General features: G+C 35.8%; 1 long non-coding RNA gene across 10 annotated transcripts; it reads left to right on the top strand.

Annotated features, from left to right (window-relative positions):
- Window positions 1-3,581: 3,581 nt before the first annotated feature.
- LOC127261995 (uncharacterized) lies at window positions 3,582-14,090 on the top strand. 10 transcript variants are annotated; one of them, XR_007841041.1, is made up of 10 exons: window positions 3,582-4,020; window positions 4,160-4,242; window positions 4,668-4,699; window positions 4,915-6,159; window positions 6,249-6,406; window positions 7,171-7,325; window positions 7,435-7,568; window positions 7,662-7,739; window positions 8,410-8,503; window positions 13,833-14,090. It is a non-coding gene; the product is annotated as an uncharacterized LOC127261995 (long non-coding RNA). The 10 variants fall into 10 exon arrangements; XR_007841042.1 differs by lacking the exon at window positions 13,833-14,090 and adding an exon at window positions 8,725-9,003; XR_007841048.1 differs by lacking the exon at window positions 13,833-14,090 and having other exon boundaries at window positions 4,915-4,978; window positions 6,043-6,159; window positions 8,410-8,718.
- Window positions 14,091-15,866: the final 1,776 nt, after the last annotated feature.

Here is a 15,866-nt window from a genome sequence, read left to right as displayed (position 1 = left end):
GGATATCAAAATTCATAAGACAGATTACAAAATCAAATAAAGAGGTATTTTTTTTTTATATGAAATATAATAAATTATATAATAAATATTTTTATGTAGAGGTAGTATTTTTACTAAAAGAACACGCCTTTGTTATTTTTATATAAAATAATTTTATTTAAACAAACTAAAATCAGACTAAAAAACAAAAAAAGAAAAAGTACATATTCAACATAATCTACATATATAATAAAGATTGGGTTAAATTGTTGACTTTTTGTAAGTAGATAAAATAGAGACAAAATTGTCAATAACTCCTTATAGTTTCCACTACAAAAAATTAATATATTTGTAACGGAATTCTGTTCCTAAAGTTCACGTAGCTAACGTAATTTCATTCCTATTTCCGTCTCTAATGTCATTAGTAACGAAAAAAGTAGATTTAGAGACAAAAAAGTTTTGTTACAAAAATGATTTTTTCTTGTAGTGTTCTAAACTCAACGTAAATCCTCTTTATACTTTAAAAAATATATTGCACCCCATTATAATTTAAAAAATATTGTATAAAACCTATTTTTACATTTCTTTTGTATAATGAGAAGAAGATTTTTCATCTATAAATTTTGCATGCCGGGAGGATTTACGAGTTTCGAAACCACATGAGAGTTAGGGACAACTTTATCTAAAATATATATTATATATTATTTTAATATGTAGGTATATTATATTTTTTTAAAATAATATTCATGGATAATCATTTTATCTAAAAATACTAAGTGAACAAAAATTCCTACATGTATTAAGCATAATAATTTTTAAAAAAAAATCATTTCCCATGATTCACTAATATCTTATTATTATTATTATTATTATTATTATTATTATTATATGATTTATTGTATTTATTTTGTATGTAAAACAATTTGATTCTATGTTTTGCACAAATTTTTATAAAAATAACTTTTGAAAAAAAAAATGGATATAATATAATTAAAATATTTTTAAATAGTCAAAATTATCATAGTGGGAGGTGAACATCATACTGATACAATACGAGCCGTTCATTATAATTAGATTATAATGAACGATTTAGATTGCGCAGGGATAATATAGTAATTTTCATTCTAAAATTTACTGGGGTATAGGAAGGTTCGTTCATTAATCTTCCCTCATTCATCTTCAAATCGTTCATTCAAGAAACCCTTCCCTTGCGCTTGGTCTCCCTTCCCTCTTCAAATTGTCTTCTTCAACAAAGCCCTTTCCCCTCCGCTTCGTCTCCAATTCGTTTTCTTCAACATCTTCAATTCTTTGTACTGTCCTTCAAATCGACGACAACGAGCGCATTCGTTGAGGCGATTTCGGTAAGTTTTGTATTTTCCATTGTGCAGTTTAGAATTAATGTTATCTTCTTCCATGTTATCTATTTTATGTTATGTATTTTCCATTGTTGTAGTTTGTGGATAAGTTCTATTTTGAGTTCAATTGTTGTTTCTCGCAAAGCCCTAGTTCGATTAAACCTAACTCGTCGAAACCCATCAACAATGCCGAAGGCTTCTGATTCGAAGGATCCTATTGTTCAACTACCATGTGTTCTCAAGAAAGTCGGATACCTGAACAAATCTTTACAACACCCTTATGGTGAGTCAATTATGAGGTATATTCAATCTAGTCCTTTCAAAGGATTATTCCATATTAAAGCAATGTCTAATTCATGTGGCTCATATTATGCAATTATTGAGTTATTGGTATATTCAATCTAGTCCTTTCAAAGGATTATTCCATATTAAACCACTGTCTAATTCATGTGGCTCCTATTATGCAATTACTGAGTTATTGGTATATTCAATCTAGTCCTTTCATTTATCTAATGGGAATAGATGGTATACTATGGATTGGGATGTTTGTTATAGTGCATACTCACAATAAAAATTGTATGCATAATCCGATTTTGTAAATTTTATTGCATGTCAATCTATGGACTCTGCACATATTGAATGCTAAATTATGTAAGTCAAAATGTTGACTACCATATCGCAAAATGCTTTTAGATAAATAGCAACATGTTGATCTTCGTGTCTAATACAATAACATATCATGCTGATAATTAACAAGGAGATGTTGTTTTCTTTATATTGATGTCACTTGAACGGTATACTGCATTATTATTTTAAAAAATAATTTCAATGTTTTAATGGAATTACGAATGCTAATATATATTTACGAAATTCCAATCCAATAAGAAAATATAGTAAATTCAATCAAATAGATCATAGAAGGGGATCACTATTTCAAATCAATTGTTGAGCAATAACTTACGCGATTGAGCGATTTCCACTGCGTCTGATATTGGCGAGTGCGCTGATCATCCGAAATTGCAATCTCTTTGATGTCTTCATTGTTTGTTGAGCGACTGATTAGGGTTGGAATAATGGATAAGTGATTTTGCTCACCTTCATCGATATCAGTCATTGATTCTGTTGGAAAGAATGTTAAATGTATATGGTGAATCCGAGATATGACAAAGTTAGAAATTATAGATCAAATAATACCGAAATCGAATATTAAGACAAATTGAATCGCGTAGACGCGATTACCTTGAAGCGAATTCGACTGTCACCGATCGCCTCCCAGGATAGAACGAATTGAATGGAATTGCATATTTCGCGAACCGAATTAAGAAATATAGAGATTTTCCGGAGGATATTTGATTGCAGAGAATTTTTTTTTTTTTTTTTTGGTTTCTTGAAACCCTACGAGAGAAATTTTTTTAAGAGAGATTGTTTTGGCTTAAAAAAAAAAGGTCGGTTTTTTATAAAATTAATGTAGAATTTTATGGATGGTATGATTTTCCATTGCGAGGAGGAAGGGTGTTACACGCCAGTAATGCACGTGTTTAACAACTTCACAACAAGCTCCATTTATTCAATAATTGACATGAATTAGTTAATTATCATTCAAATTCAAAATTAAATTCGAAATTGTAAAATTTAATTTAATTTATTGTGTTTGGCCCACGTAGACCACGAGCCCCTCGGCCCCAAGGCCACTACAAAAAAAATTGAAAATTGCAATGGAATATTGCTACGGAATACAATCTATTGCAAAATTGCAACGGAACTTACTAGGCAACAAATAAATAGTCTCAATTGCGATATGTTGTGAGGGAATACTGCAGTAGAATAGATTTGTTACAAATATTTTTGAAATTACACAAGGAATATAATATTCCGTTGCAAAATTGCAACGGAAATAGCAACATATTAAATTTGTTGCAAATTTCCCAAAAATTATGCAACGAATAAAATATTTCGTTGCAAAATTACGATGGAAATAATCATAGATTAAATCTGTTGCATATTTTCCAAAAATTATGCAACGAATATAATATTCCGTTGCAAAATTGCGACATAAATAATAAAAAATTAAATTTATTACAGAATTCAAACAAAAAAAATTAATTTTATAAATAATTTAATAATTATTATTTTTTAAATTTTTAATTTAATTTTTAAAATTTTTATTTTTAATAATTAATTTTATTTATTTATTAAATAATTTTAATGTTTAAATTTTTTTTCCCTCTCATCATTACGCCATTTGCGATTGCCATTCACACAATCCCTAAAGGCACCACCACCGCCATTACCACCACAGCCACCCAAATCTGAACGCACCTACTGCTACTACTACTACCGCCTTCAACGCCTCCGCAATTTGTTCCCAGATCTCTGCTGTTTGGCGGTCGCATTCTGCGTCGGAGTATATTTTTTGTGTGTTTTTTTCAGGTGCGAAGGCGGATAGGGCTGGAGATAAATGTCTGCTGTGAAATGAAGCAGAGGAGTCGTTTACCTGCGTTTTTTGGCAGTGCTCGATGAGCGTTTTGTTGGTGTTCGCTTTGTTTTTGCTGGTTCTGCGCTCGGCTGATGTTACGCAGTTCCGAATCGGGGCAATGGCAGACCGCTGACGGAAGCCGAAGTGAAATACATCACGAAAAGGCAGCTGCTGTACTATCTGGATGAGTTTGGGGACAGAGGAGAGAATGTGAGCGTCGATCCTTCTCTGGTGTTCGATACAGTCTATTATTAACAAACTCACCTCTTTACTTATGGTTGTGGATCTCAGCCCTCTGCTCTGCTTATGTAGTTTTTCTAGTTGAAATGATTCCATGTATCTGTTTCAGCATTCAGCGGCGCAACAAGAAATCTTTTGGAAGAAAACAATTAGGCTTTTGGTCAGATTTCAGCAAATCTTACGACCCTCAAGGTAAACCTCGAACTCTATTGTCCTCGAAAAATTTGTACCATACTTATGGTTACCTTAATTTGGTCATGATTATAGATCAAGCATATCATATGCTGTTTCGGGGCAGGGAAAGAACACGGTGCATATATCTTTCATAACAAATATCTACACAATACATTGTTACATAGTAGAGCAATAAAATTTTCTTAATTGTTACAAAAGGTTATTTTTTGGAATATTTTGAGTTTCGACTAGATCTATAACCAGGTCTGAAAATGTTGATTTATATTCCTAGCATTTGGATGTATCGAATACTAGCCGTAGTTGTAAATGTGGTTTATGTTACCGATCTAAATTCTTCTCTAAATGCACTCCATACTTTACATTAACACGTCTCTGAATATGGAATGGTTATCTGATAAATGAAATGTCATTTTCTAAAAAAGGTGAACAACATTAGTGGGACGCTTCCAAGGCGGTATGCTTGTTCGCTTATCTGCTCCATCTTCTCCTACTGCTTCTCGCCGATTCCATTCAAGTTTTTCTGTTTTTTTCTCTTTCCTTCTCACTTTTCCTAATTCAATTGCGGTACATTCCATGGCGTATGTATGTATGTATGTATGTATATGAATAATTTTGTTTTTGAAAACTAATGATTCCGCTCGTTGATTAATCTCTGTCATTGTTGTTCAGCTTCCGATGGAACGTGAGTCGACATCTATGTGGGAGTTAAGCTTTGTTGTATCTTCTAACCATGGTAAACATCTCTGGTTTTAGTTTACTTCATCTCCATTTTAAGGTAAGGTTCAGTGCTATCATCTTCTCAAACAATATTATGTTTGTGCCACTAAAAACGCTTTATCGTTTATTGGAAACAACATAGATTGAAAGGAGTGCTAAATGGGTCATATACCATGATTGTGCCACTTTTTCGAGTGATTTACTAAGATTGTATTTGTAAATTTGTGGTTCTGAAATGTGTAAGCTAATGATTGATCCGTTTGTTTGCTGTCTACTTCATTCATTTTCCGAAACAGAGATATTGGATTTTAAGTTTTTGTTGAAACCAAAGTGTAGTAATGTCCCTTGCGTTATGGAGGAGAGTCTGAACCGGCAACTTACCGGGGGTGCCTTAAGGGGGGACAGGGGAATGGCTGTATTTAATTTGAGTGGTGACGTGACGAGATTCTTGAGTACAAAGTTGAATGTAATTCCAACTGCTGACTATCAAACACTGCTTCTGTTAAATCTTTCCTGGGTGGATCACTGTTAAAACTTTTCAGAATGAATATGGAATGGTTATCTGATAAATGAAATGTCATTTTCTAAAACAGGTGAACAACATTAGTAGGTACGTTCCTGGGCGGATAGTATTCTTTCTGGTATGTATGTTGTATGTATGTATGTATCATAATGAGAAGGAGGATGAGGTTGCAGTGGGGGAGCATATACTCATTCATTCCTTCAGCTGCAACTCCCTCTTGACAGCTTGCTAGCTAGGCGGGTAGTTATGTTGTGAAAAACCAGTTACATTGTTTGGTTGTATTAGTTCCCTCTTTTTTCTTGTTGCCATAGATTAAACAAACCCCTCGGCTTTTTAATCTTTAATGTTATTATTTACTTGTTGTGTTTCTAAGTAAGTTTCAATGAATTTATTTTATGTTATGAGTGTTCATAGTGTGAGCAGGTCCTTGCCACTGCTCATTATTTATTAACAAATTTTAGTTTCTCTTTGAATGTGTCAGATCAATGAGGGAAAAAGTAACTCCATATTGTCTGAATTACCCATGACTTCATTTTGTAATTTAGTTGTTTCTGTAGAGCTATACACAGTACATCCCGCTACAAATCATTGATCTCGATTCCTGGTTGAAGACCCCCTCAATATATGTTTTTGATTGCTCTGCTGCTGGATTTATTGTGAATGCCTTCATTGAGGTACAGTTTTCCTACCAAGAAAGCTTCATTCGAGCTTGTGAGTTGGTTTTAACCTTTTTTTCTTTGTTCTCTATATTTTAACAACACAGCTCCAGGAAAATAGTACCTCAAGTTCTGGATCTTCCATGAGGGACTGTATTTTGCTAGCAACCCGTGAAGCTCATGAGACGCTACCACAAAGTGCTGAGTTTCCTGCTGATGTATTTACTTCCTTCCTTACAACACCCATAAAAATGGCACTAAGATGGTGATTGACAACTCAATTTTATTCGTAATTTGAATTGCCATTTACATCATGTTTTTGGTTTATGTTCCATTACTATGTAGCTATCACCAGTTGGTTAGTGTCTGTTGTTTGTGTTGGTGAAATGAAGAATAGTCTATCTCTTCTCTCTCTCTCAGAATGTCCTGTAGGTGGCTCGAACAGGATACAATTGCACAACATATTCTCTAAGAGCTATATTAAATTGAATGATTGAAAAAGAATGAAATCACTTGTTGATATAATCCTACGTGGATTTTTTCTATTTTATTTTATATATAGTTATTGGTCATTGAAACGAACTAGGCTACAAGCCTTTATTAGGAGTCTGAATCCTGAATATCTAAACGTGTTAATTATTCTGATATGTAATTGTCTTCGCTTGATAAGCTATTTTTTTATCATGCGATTTGATGACCAATTGCCTGTTCAGCTAGTTTATTTGTTTTTGTTTTGTATCTTTTCTGTTTCCTGTATGGTTTTAACCCAATTACAGGCTCTCACTATCAGAGGTTTCTCATGTGATGGGTTGTGTGCTGCTTCATGAATTTTATCTCTTTTGAATGTATGATATCTTCCTTTTTTGTCATCTATCTTGTGAATGCAACTAAAGGTATTTGTTGGGAATGAATGTTATGCTTGACTTGGTTGGCAATTATCTTTGTTTTTTATTTTTTCGGTTTTGCCATCTTGTTCCATTCCCCTCTTAAAAGTTATTGCTAATAATTATATGGTTCATTTTATTTCAGGTTCTGTTCTCGGTCACTTCTTCATGAATCAATTGATTATTCTCTGATTGATAGAATTCCTGGCCGCCAAACAGACAGGAAGACCCTTCTTGGGGAGTTGAACTGGATATTCACAGCTGTGACTGATACTATTGCATGGAATGTACTTCCTCATGGTAACAAAGACCTAATGTCATTTGGTCTATGTTTTATTCTAATCTTAGCTATCATATTTTGTTCTTAATCTAATTGAAGGAGACTTTGAATGCTACGGATTTATTCCAGAGATTGTTCAGGCAAGATCTTTTGGTTGCCAGCCTGTTTTGAAATTTTTTGCTTGCTGAAAGGATAATGCGGTCTGCAAATTGTTCGCCAGTTTCACATCCAATGTTACCACCAACCCATTAGCACCATATGTGGTAAATATTTGTGCTTCTCTGTCAAATGTAAATCTAAGACATGTGTTCTTCATTAATTGGTATTTATCTGTCTTATATCCTTGTGATTTGCAGGGATGCATGGGACATGGCAGCTGAAATATGCCTTTCTCAGCTTCCAACATTAGTTGAGGACCAGAGGCCGAGTTCCAGGTATCTCTAATTATTACTTGTATGTTTTGCAGTTCAGAATTTATCGTATAGTGTTGATGTTGCTATTATCTTATCTTATCATACTAAATACATTGTGTTTTTGGTCTATTGATAGTGTTTAAATTTGAAAATTTAATATGATTTCAACTAGTTCTTGTATCTTTGAGAAGATATATTAATTGAATCATTAAATTTATTGATTATGGAGGATTGAATTAATATTTTTGAGATAGATATTGAAAAAAAAAAATTTGACAAGAAATGAGCAAAAGAAATTGTAAAAATTGCGACGGAATTAGCAATAGTTATATTCTCTCGCAATTTGCTATTCTATTTGCGACGAATCTTGCAACATATATATTCTTTTTTAAAATGAGTTGCAAAAATTTGCAACATAATTAGCCATAGATCTTTTCCATTACATTGCACTATAATAACAATATATTTTTGTAGTCTAATTCCGTAACAAAAAATTGTAATAGAAATGACTGTCACTAATTCTATTGCAATTCTCTGCAACGGAAAATTTTAATTGTCACATTGGGTTACTACAATAATATTTACTACACCTTCCACTTGGTCGCAAATTCCGTTGTTATTGAAAGTTGTGACAGAAATTTTGTCAGTTGTGACGGAATTTTTCCGTAGTAATTTGTAACTTTTTTTGTAGTGGGCCCAATGACATGGTATCCGGTGACCCGAACCCGAATATCGGCGGACCTATCGCGACCCGTACCCGATCAAAGACATTACTTTGTTTAGAGGTTGTGAGCCATTGATTTTTAGATTAATGTATGGCCCAGATTAGATAGGTCTTCTTAGCATATATTCCTTATATTCTACTTGTAAAACATTCATTCCATGCATTTAAGAAAAAGTAACTACCACTTTGAAGAAGTTTCTTTCTTTTCGGAGAGATTCTACCCATCTATTGGAGTGATTCCAATCAACCGAGAGGGTTAATTTTTTAGCCTTCGGAATGCAGCTTATGTGAGAGATGTGAAAAGCATTCACAAGACTCAAACAATTTGTGTGGATTCATGAAGGTGTTTGCTCGAGAGGAGTATTCGTCGATTGATTCCAAATTATCCGCCGGTTCGTTTATTCGATTTCGTAGTTGATTCTTCTCTTGATTTGGGATTAGATGTCATGATTTGATCCTATCCATGTCATAAAAATTTGGCATCAGAGCGGTTATCATACTTGCTTCGAGTTGATCTCAATGTGTTCGATCATATGTCTCAATGCCTTTTTTATCCAATCATTTTTGATCCAATCCGTTTTTTTTTTTTTATCCAATCTGTTTTTGATATCATATTTTGTTTGGAAATCTATAAATTCCAGTCCGTGATGAAAGATTTGTTGAATTTTTTTTTATTGGAAATAGTTGATAATTGTTGGAAATGAATGATATTTCCAATCCATTGCTAGTTGTCAAATGTGAGTAGTGTTCTTGAATTTGATCTCAAAAACACAATTAATAGTAATTTTTGGCCGGTACTAGCAAGCCTTGTTCGTAGTTTTCTAAGTGTTCTTAGGCCTTGATTAATCAATATAGTTGACTTAGAGTCTAATCGCATCAAGTTGATCAAGGAATTGAGTGATTTGGAGGTGAATCGAGTGAAATTTGTGTGTTTTGTTGGTAGATCGTAGTTTTGCCTTAACTTTTGCATACGAACTCCGATTCTAGATTGTAAGGAGGTTTCTGAATTGGCATCGAATTTTCTATACAATGAGCACTTCTTTTCAGCACTTCGATCTCAAAATCGTCAAAAAAATTCCTGGAATACAGAGATCGGTCAGTACAAAGTTTTGGGGTTGAACTTTATGTTTTCTGTTTTGAGCAGTCGGTTTGTTTTATTAACGGATCTTGATTGGCTGGAATTTCTGAGTGATTCTTGATTGTGCTGTTAGATAACTCCTTGAATTTTATTTTAATTTTTGGAATCATGACATTTGGACGTGAATAGCCCTCTAAAATTGCGTTTGAAGTTGACTGTTATGCACTGTCCTCTCTTTTGTTAAAAGGTGTGGCAAAATTGCATTGAAAGAGCCAAGATGGCAATTCAATTTTGAAAAAGGCATGCTCTAAACATCAAGTAAAAGCCTAGAGCATAAAATATATATAAAAAAGAAAACAGAAACAAAAAAAAAATATATATATATTGAGCAGCACACCTTAATATTCTATTACAGTGCATCGATTAATATTCTTGTAGTAATCATGTTGTATTTTGAGGGTTCTTAGTCCGTGTTGTGGGAGTTGTTTCACTGGGTGTCTCTTGAGTGTGTTGAGAGGTTGTTGATGATTCTTATTCACCTGGTGCGTTAGGTTTTTTATTTCGACCTTTATTTGACATTCTGCGCTTATAGTTTGGGGTCGAATCTTCTAGTTTTGTTCCCCTAGTTGATGCGTATGTATTTCATGATTCTCTTGAGTATTGCATTTGAAGGATTCCTACATTCTGTTTTGAGGTAATTGCACTCGTTTCTTCCCTTTCATGATCGTGGTTGTTTCTTATTTTTCCTTCTGAGTGTTGTGAGGGAGAGTAAGGATACTAACATTTCAATATACATATATAGTTTGTCTTTTGAGTGCAGGATAGCTTCTTTTGAACAAATAAAGGAACTATTGGAGTCTAATATGCAACAGTTGGAAGCTAATATGGAGAACATTGTCCATGCAACAAAAAGCGACTTGGGATCATGTAGAGTATACCATGAATAAAAAGTTGGATGATATCAATCATAGACTGTCATCTTTGGAGAATGCTCGAACAGGGATCCCTTCTGGAGTAGCTGCTGCTATTCGGGAAAAACAAGCCACGGCTGAATATTCACATCACTGAGATTTGAACCCTTCGATGAGGTCGGTCTCACACCATAGTAATAGTTCGAATTACTTGTTAAATGATCGAACTCATCATCGACGCAATGGGTTGGATGACGATCTCTCCACCATTAAGATTACCCTGTCCACTTTCGGAGGATTAGGCGGGGCAGAGGAGTTCCTTGATTGGGTAACCAAGTGGATATGGCGTTCGACTGTCACAATTATTCGGAAGGCAAGAAATTTCGCATGGCAATCTATGAGTTCAGAGATTATGCCTTGACTTGGTGGGAGAAGGAGAGACGTTATAGGGAGCGACATCGAAGAAATCCAATTGATACTTGGACGCGACTGAAGGAGATCATGAAGAGACGCTTTGTGCCGGATAGTTATGAGCGGGATATGAATATTAAGTTGCAATCCTTGGTGCAAGATTCAAAGTCGGTAGAAGAGTATTTTAAGGAGCTGGAAATTTTGATGATGAGGTTGGACATTGATGAGAGTGAATCCTTGATAGAGGCTCGATTCATTAAGGATTTGAGGCGTGAGATGGCCGATACGGTTGAGCTGCATCGTTTTCATTCTTTTCAGGAAGCTGTGGATTTGGCAATCAAACGGGATGAGCAGTTCAAGAGACCAACATCAACCGGGCATTCCTATCAAATGAAGTTTCCAACCAGCTCTGTAACTTCATTCGTCTCTTCCACCGGTTCTAAGGGAGTAGTTTCCACAAAGCCTTTTGATAAAAATATGGATAAAAACAAGGCGAAAATAGTAGACAAAAAGGATGATGCTGCTGTAATGTTCAAGGGAAAGAAGAATGGGCCATAGGAAATAGAAGATTGTGAGGTGTTACAAGTGCCATGGGCAAGAGCACTATGCAGGCCAATGTCCCAATAAGCGGACTGTTATGATTTTAGAGAATGGCGAATGGGGTTATGTAGATGATGGAGATGGTGATGACGTAGTAGTTGCTGAAGATAATGATGATGTTGTTGAGGAAGTTTGTGATGAGGATCATTTAAGTTTAGTGGTGATGCGAACCTTGACATCTCTACCACGTGAATATGCAAACCGTAGGGAAGACGAACAACGAAAAAATTTGTTCCATTGTCATTGCAAGGTAGCAGGGCGTACCATATCCATGATAGTTGATTCGGGCAGCTGCACTAATGTTGTTAGTTCCTATATGGTAGAGAAGTTGTGTTTAAATACTACTCCTCATCCGAAGCCATATAGTTTACATTGGATGAGTGACGAATGAGCTGTCCGTGTGGATAAGCAAGCAAGAGTGACGTTTTCCATTGGTGGATTCAGTAATGATGTGTTTTGTGACGTGTGTCCCATGACCGCATGTCATCTTCTCTTGGGACGTCCTTGGCAATTTGATCAGCGTGTCTTGTACAATGGGTATAAAAATCAAATATCCTTTTCTAAGGATGGTAAGAAGCTGAGCATTTCTTCCCTACCACCCGAGGCCGTACGTCGTGATGTTGAATACTTGCGTAGATCTATGCGTGATGTGGTGCTACAGTTTCAGCGAAATCTTCGGGGGGAGACGATGGCAAAATATTGTTTAGTCTCAAAGAGTTCAACAAGGAAATTCGCCAAAACAGTAACCAAGATGAGGGAAGTTACTTTTATATTCTTTTACTAAAAGATATACTTGTGATAGATTTATATTCATTTGCTCACTTGTATCCTCCTTTTGTAGACTTGTTGCCAAAGGAGTTTGTAATTCACACGGATCATGAGACCCTTAAGCATTTGCGTGGGCAGCAACAACTCAGTAAGCGTCATGCTTGATGGGTAAGCTTTATTGAACAATTTCCGTATGTTATTAAGTATAAACAAGGGAAGGAGAACGTAGTTGTTGATGCACTCTCTCAGAGGTATGTTTTACTTAATCATACTCGTGCACATTTGGTTGGATTTGCCCATATCCGTGAGTTTTATGAGCATGATGTAAATTTTGGTGATATATTTAGGAGATGTGAAAAGCATGGTTTTGATGATTATTATATGCATGATGACTATTTGTTTCGTGGCGATAAGTTTTGCATTTCCATATGTAGTATTAAGGATGTTTTGATTGAGGAAAGTCATGGTAGTTATATGCTTGGACATTTTGGAAGACATGCTACTTTTGATGTTCTTAGTGTTCATTTTTATTGGCCACATAGATTCTTTTTTGGATAAGTGTCTTGCTTGTAGAGTGGCAAAGAGTACTTTGAAGCCACATGGTACGTATACTCCTCTTCCCATTCCGGAGGGACCTTGTTTGGACATTTCTATGGATTTTGTTCTTGGTTTACCTCGGACACCACGTGCTAAAGATTAAATTTTTGTAGTGGTTGACAGGTTTTCCAAAATGGCGCACTTTATACCTTATGCGAAGACAACGGATGCGAGTCATGTGGCGAAGTTGTTCTTCCGGGAGATTGTGAGATTGCATGGGGTTCCAAAAACCATTCTTTCGGATCGGGATGTGAAGTTTTTATCCTATTTTTGGAAGAGTCTTTGGCATGAAATTGGGACGCGCTTACTTTTCTCTACCACATGTCACCCCCAAACGGATGGCCAAATGGAAGCTGTGAATCGCACGTTAGGTAATTTGTTACGTGCTAGGTAAATGATAGTGGGCGGACGTGGGATGAATGCATTCGCCATGTTGAATTTTCTTATAATAGACATATTAGCTCTACTATTCATTTGTCTCCATTTGAAGCTGTTTATGGTTTTAACCCCTTAACTCCTACGGATTTACTACCACTACCTAGTAGTGAGCATTTGAATTTTAGTGGCAGGGATCGTGCTACATCAATTAAGGAGCTGCATGCCAAAGTACGGGAGAATATTGACAAGGCGGCCGCGACATATGCACGATATGCTAATCGAGGAAGTAAGCGTGTGATATTTGAACCCGGCGATTGGGTGTGAGTGCACTATCGTAAAGAACGTTTCCCGGGGCTGAGGCGTGGGAAACTTTCCCCTCATGGAGCTGGACCATATCGTGTATTGGAGCGCATTAACGACAATGCCGCATTGCACTTCCGGAAGAGTTTGGCGTGAACGCGACCTTCAATGTTGCCGACTTAAGTCTATTTGATCATGCCGATGATATTTCTACTATGGTGGAGCCTAGCCTTGAGGACAAGGCAGCCGAAGCGGGAGAGGATGACATGGTATCGGGTGACCCGAACCCGAATATCGGCGGACCGATTACGACCCGTACCCGATCAAATACATTACTTTGTTTAGAGGTTGTGAGCCGTTGATTTTTAGATTAGATGTATGGCCCAGATTAGATTAGGCCTTCTTAGCATATATTTCCTTATATTCTACTTGTAAAACATTCATTTTATATATTTCAGAAAAAGTAACTACCACTTTGAAGAAGTTTCCTTCTTTTCGGAGAGATTCCACCCATCCATTGGAGTGATTCCAATCAACCGAGAGGGTTAATTTTTTAGCCTTCGGAATGCAGCTTACGTGAGAGATGGAAAAAGCATTCACAAGCCTCAAACAGTTCGTGTGGATTCATGAAGGTGTTTGCTCTAGAGGAGTATTCGTCGATTGATTCTAAATTATCCGCCGGTTCGTTTATTCGATTTTGTAGTTGATTCTTCTCTTGATTTGAGATTAGATGTCATAGATTTGATCCTATCCATGTCACCCAAGGTCCATCTTTGATATATAGATATATTATATATATTTATCTCAAGCATAGGCCAAAGCACAAGCCCAAGCCCAAGCTATAGAGCCCAAACCCAATCCAATTTTGTCATTTATTACTTAATGGAGTGAGAAGTTAATATAGTAGGGTGAGTTTGTTTGTATTCCCCATGTGGGATACAAAATTCTTCATTTTCCTTCTCTTCTCTCCTCTTTCACACATACACCCAACAATCCCCCACATGAAAGAGAAAACGACGATGACTTAAAGAAAGAAATAATTTATGCATAGGATAAGTAGGTTTCCCTTTGAACTTTCTTTTTATCAGTACGTAGTCTTTACCAAATGTCCAATGGAAACATTATCCTTGAACTGTCCAAATTTATAGAAGTGGGCTACATACCGACACAGAATCCATATGCCTAGTTCGGTTCTCATTATTTGGTCTGTTTTGGCCATAGAACCCGTCCTTGTTCTGCAAGAGTTTCTAAAGAACTGAGCCTAAACAATTTTCCTTTGAAGCGGCCCCACTTCTCTCTCACATAGGTGATCCTTTTTTAAGTTTAATGATTATTAAAGCACTTATTTTCTATCATCTTTACTCTGTCACCATTCGTTGACAGGAATGGGTCGAGGTTATTAACCCCCACAGTTACATACATAAGTCCTACAAGCAGGTTTTCCCATTGAACCTAGTTCTTGGAATCTCCAATCTTTCTAGGTTGGGTTTTCCTTTATAAAACATTTTCTTCAGCAGGCTTAAGCCTCATTTCTCTAGTTAGTTGTGTGATTCTGAATAATAAAATAAATTTTATTTTTTACGGCTTCTTTCCAAAGAGGCGCTTCAGCAGACCTCATAGCCTCAACATATGTTTGAGGCTCGTTTTCAAGAAGATAAGTAAAATATTCATTTTCAAACGACTTTTAAACTAGTGCTCGCTTGTGTCTTTTAAGCTCAGGCTCCTGACCTGGTTCAAATTCAGATTCATATATTTCCATTCGATCTTGGTCTTCGTCCACGGTTTTGTGCTCTCAGTTGGCCAAACAAGGTTCAGCGCCCGCCTTTGCAGGGAACACATTTTCAAAGAATTCTTTGATTCTATTATCGTATTTTTTGGGATATCCAAAATTTTTGAATCAAATACCAAGAACTGATAGGCAATACTGTTATCTGCATATCCTATGAAAATGTAGTCCACTATCTTGGGACCGATTCTCACACGTATGGGAGGTGGCACCACTACCTAAGCTAGACACCCCCACACTTGAAGGTGTTTGTAAGATGGATTTCGACCTTTCCAAAGCTCATAAGGGGTATTCTCCATCTTTTTCCGAGGTATTAAATTAAGGAGATAATTACTGCTTAAAATTGCCTCCCCTCCACATGTTTTGGGATAATCCACAACTTAACAACATCGCATTCATCATTTATTTTAATGTGCGATTTTTGCATTCAACAACGCCGTTTGATTGAGGTGAGTAAAGTGGAGTTAATTCGTGAATTATTACATTTTGTGCACAAATTCATCGATCGGAGTTTCATATTCTCCACCTCATCACTTCGAATTTGTTTAATCCGTTTGTTAAGTTGGTTTTCCACTTCATTTTTGTACAAAATAAA

This window comes from Andrographis paniculata, unplaced genomic scaffold (assembly GCF_009805555.1).
Source record: "Andrographis paniculata isolate CXL003 unplaced genomic scaffold, ASM980555v1 Contig15END, whole genome shotgun sequence".
Classification (NCBI taxonomy): Eukaryota; Viridiplantae; Streptophyta; class Magnoliopsida; order Lamiales; family Acanthaceae; genus Andrographis; species Andrographis paniculata.
Note: the sequence above shows the minus strand (reverse complement) of the source record. Positions and strands in the feature narration are given on the sequence as shown.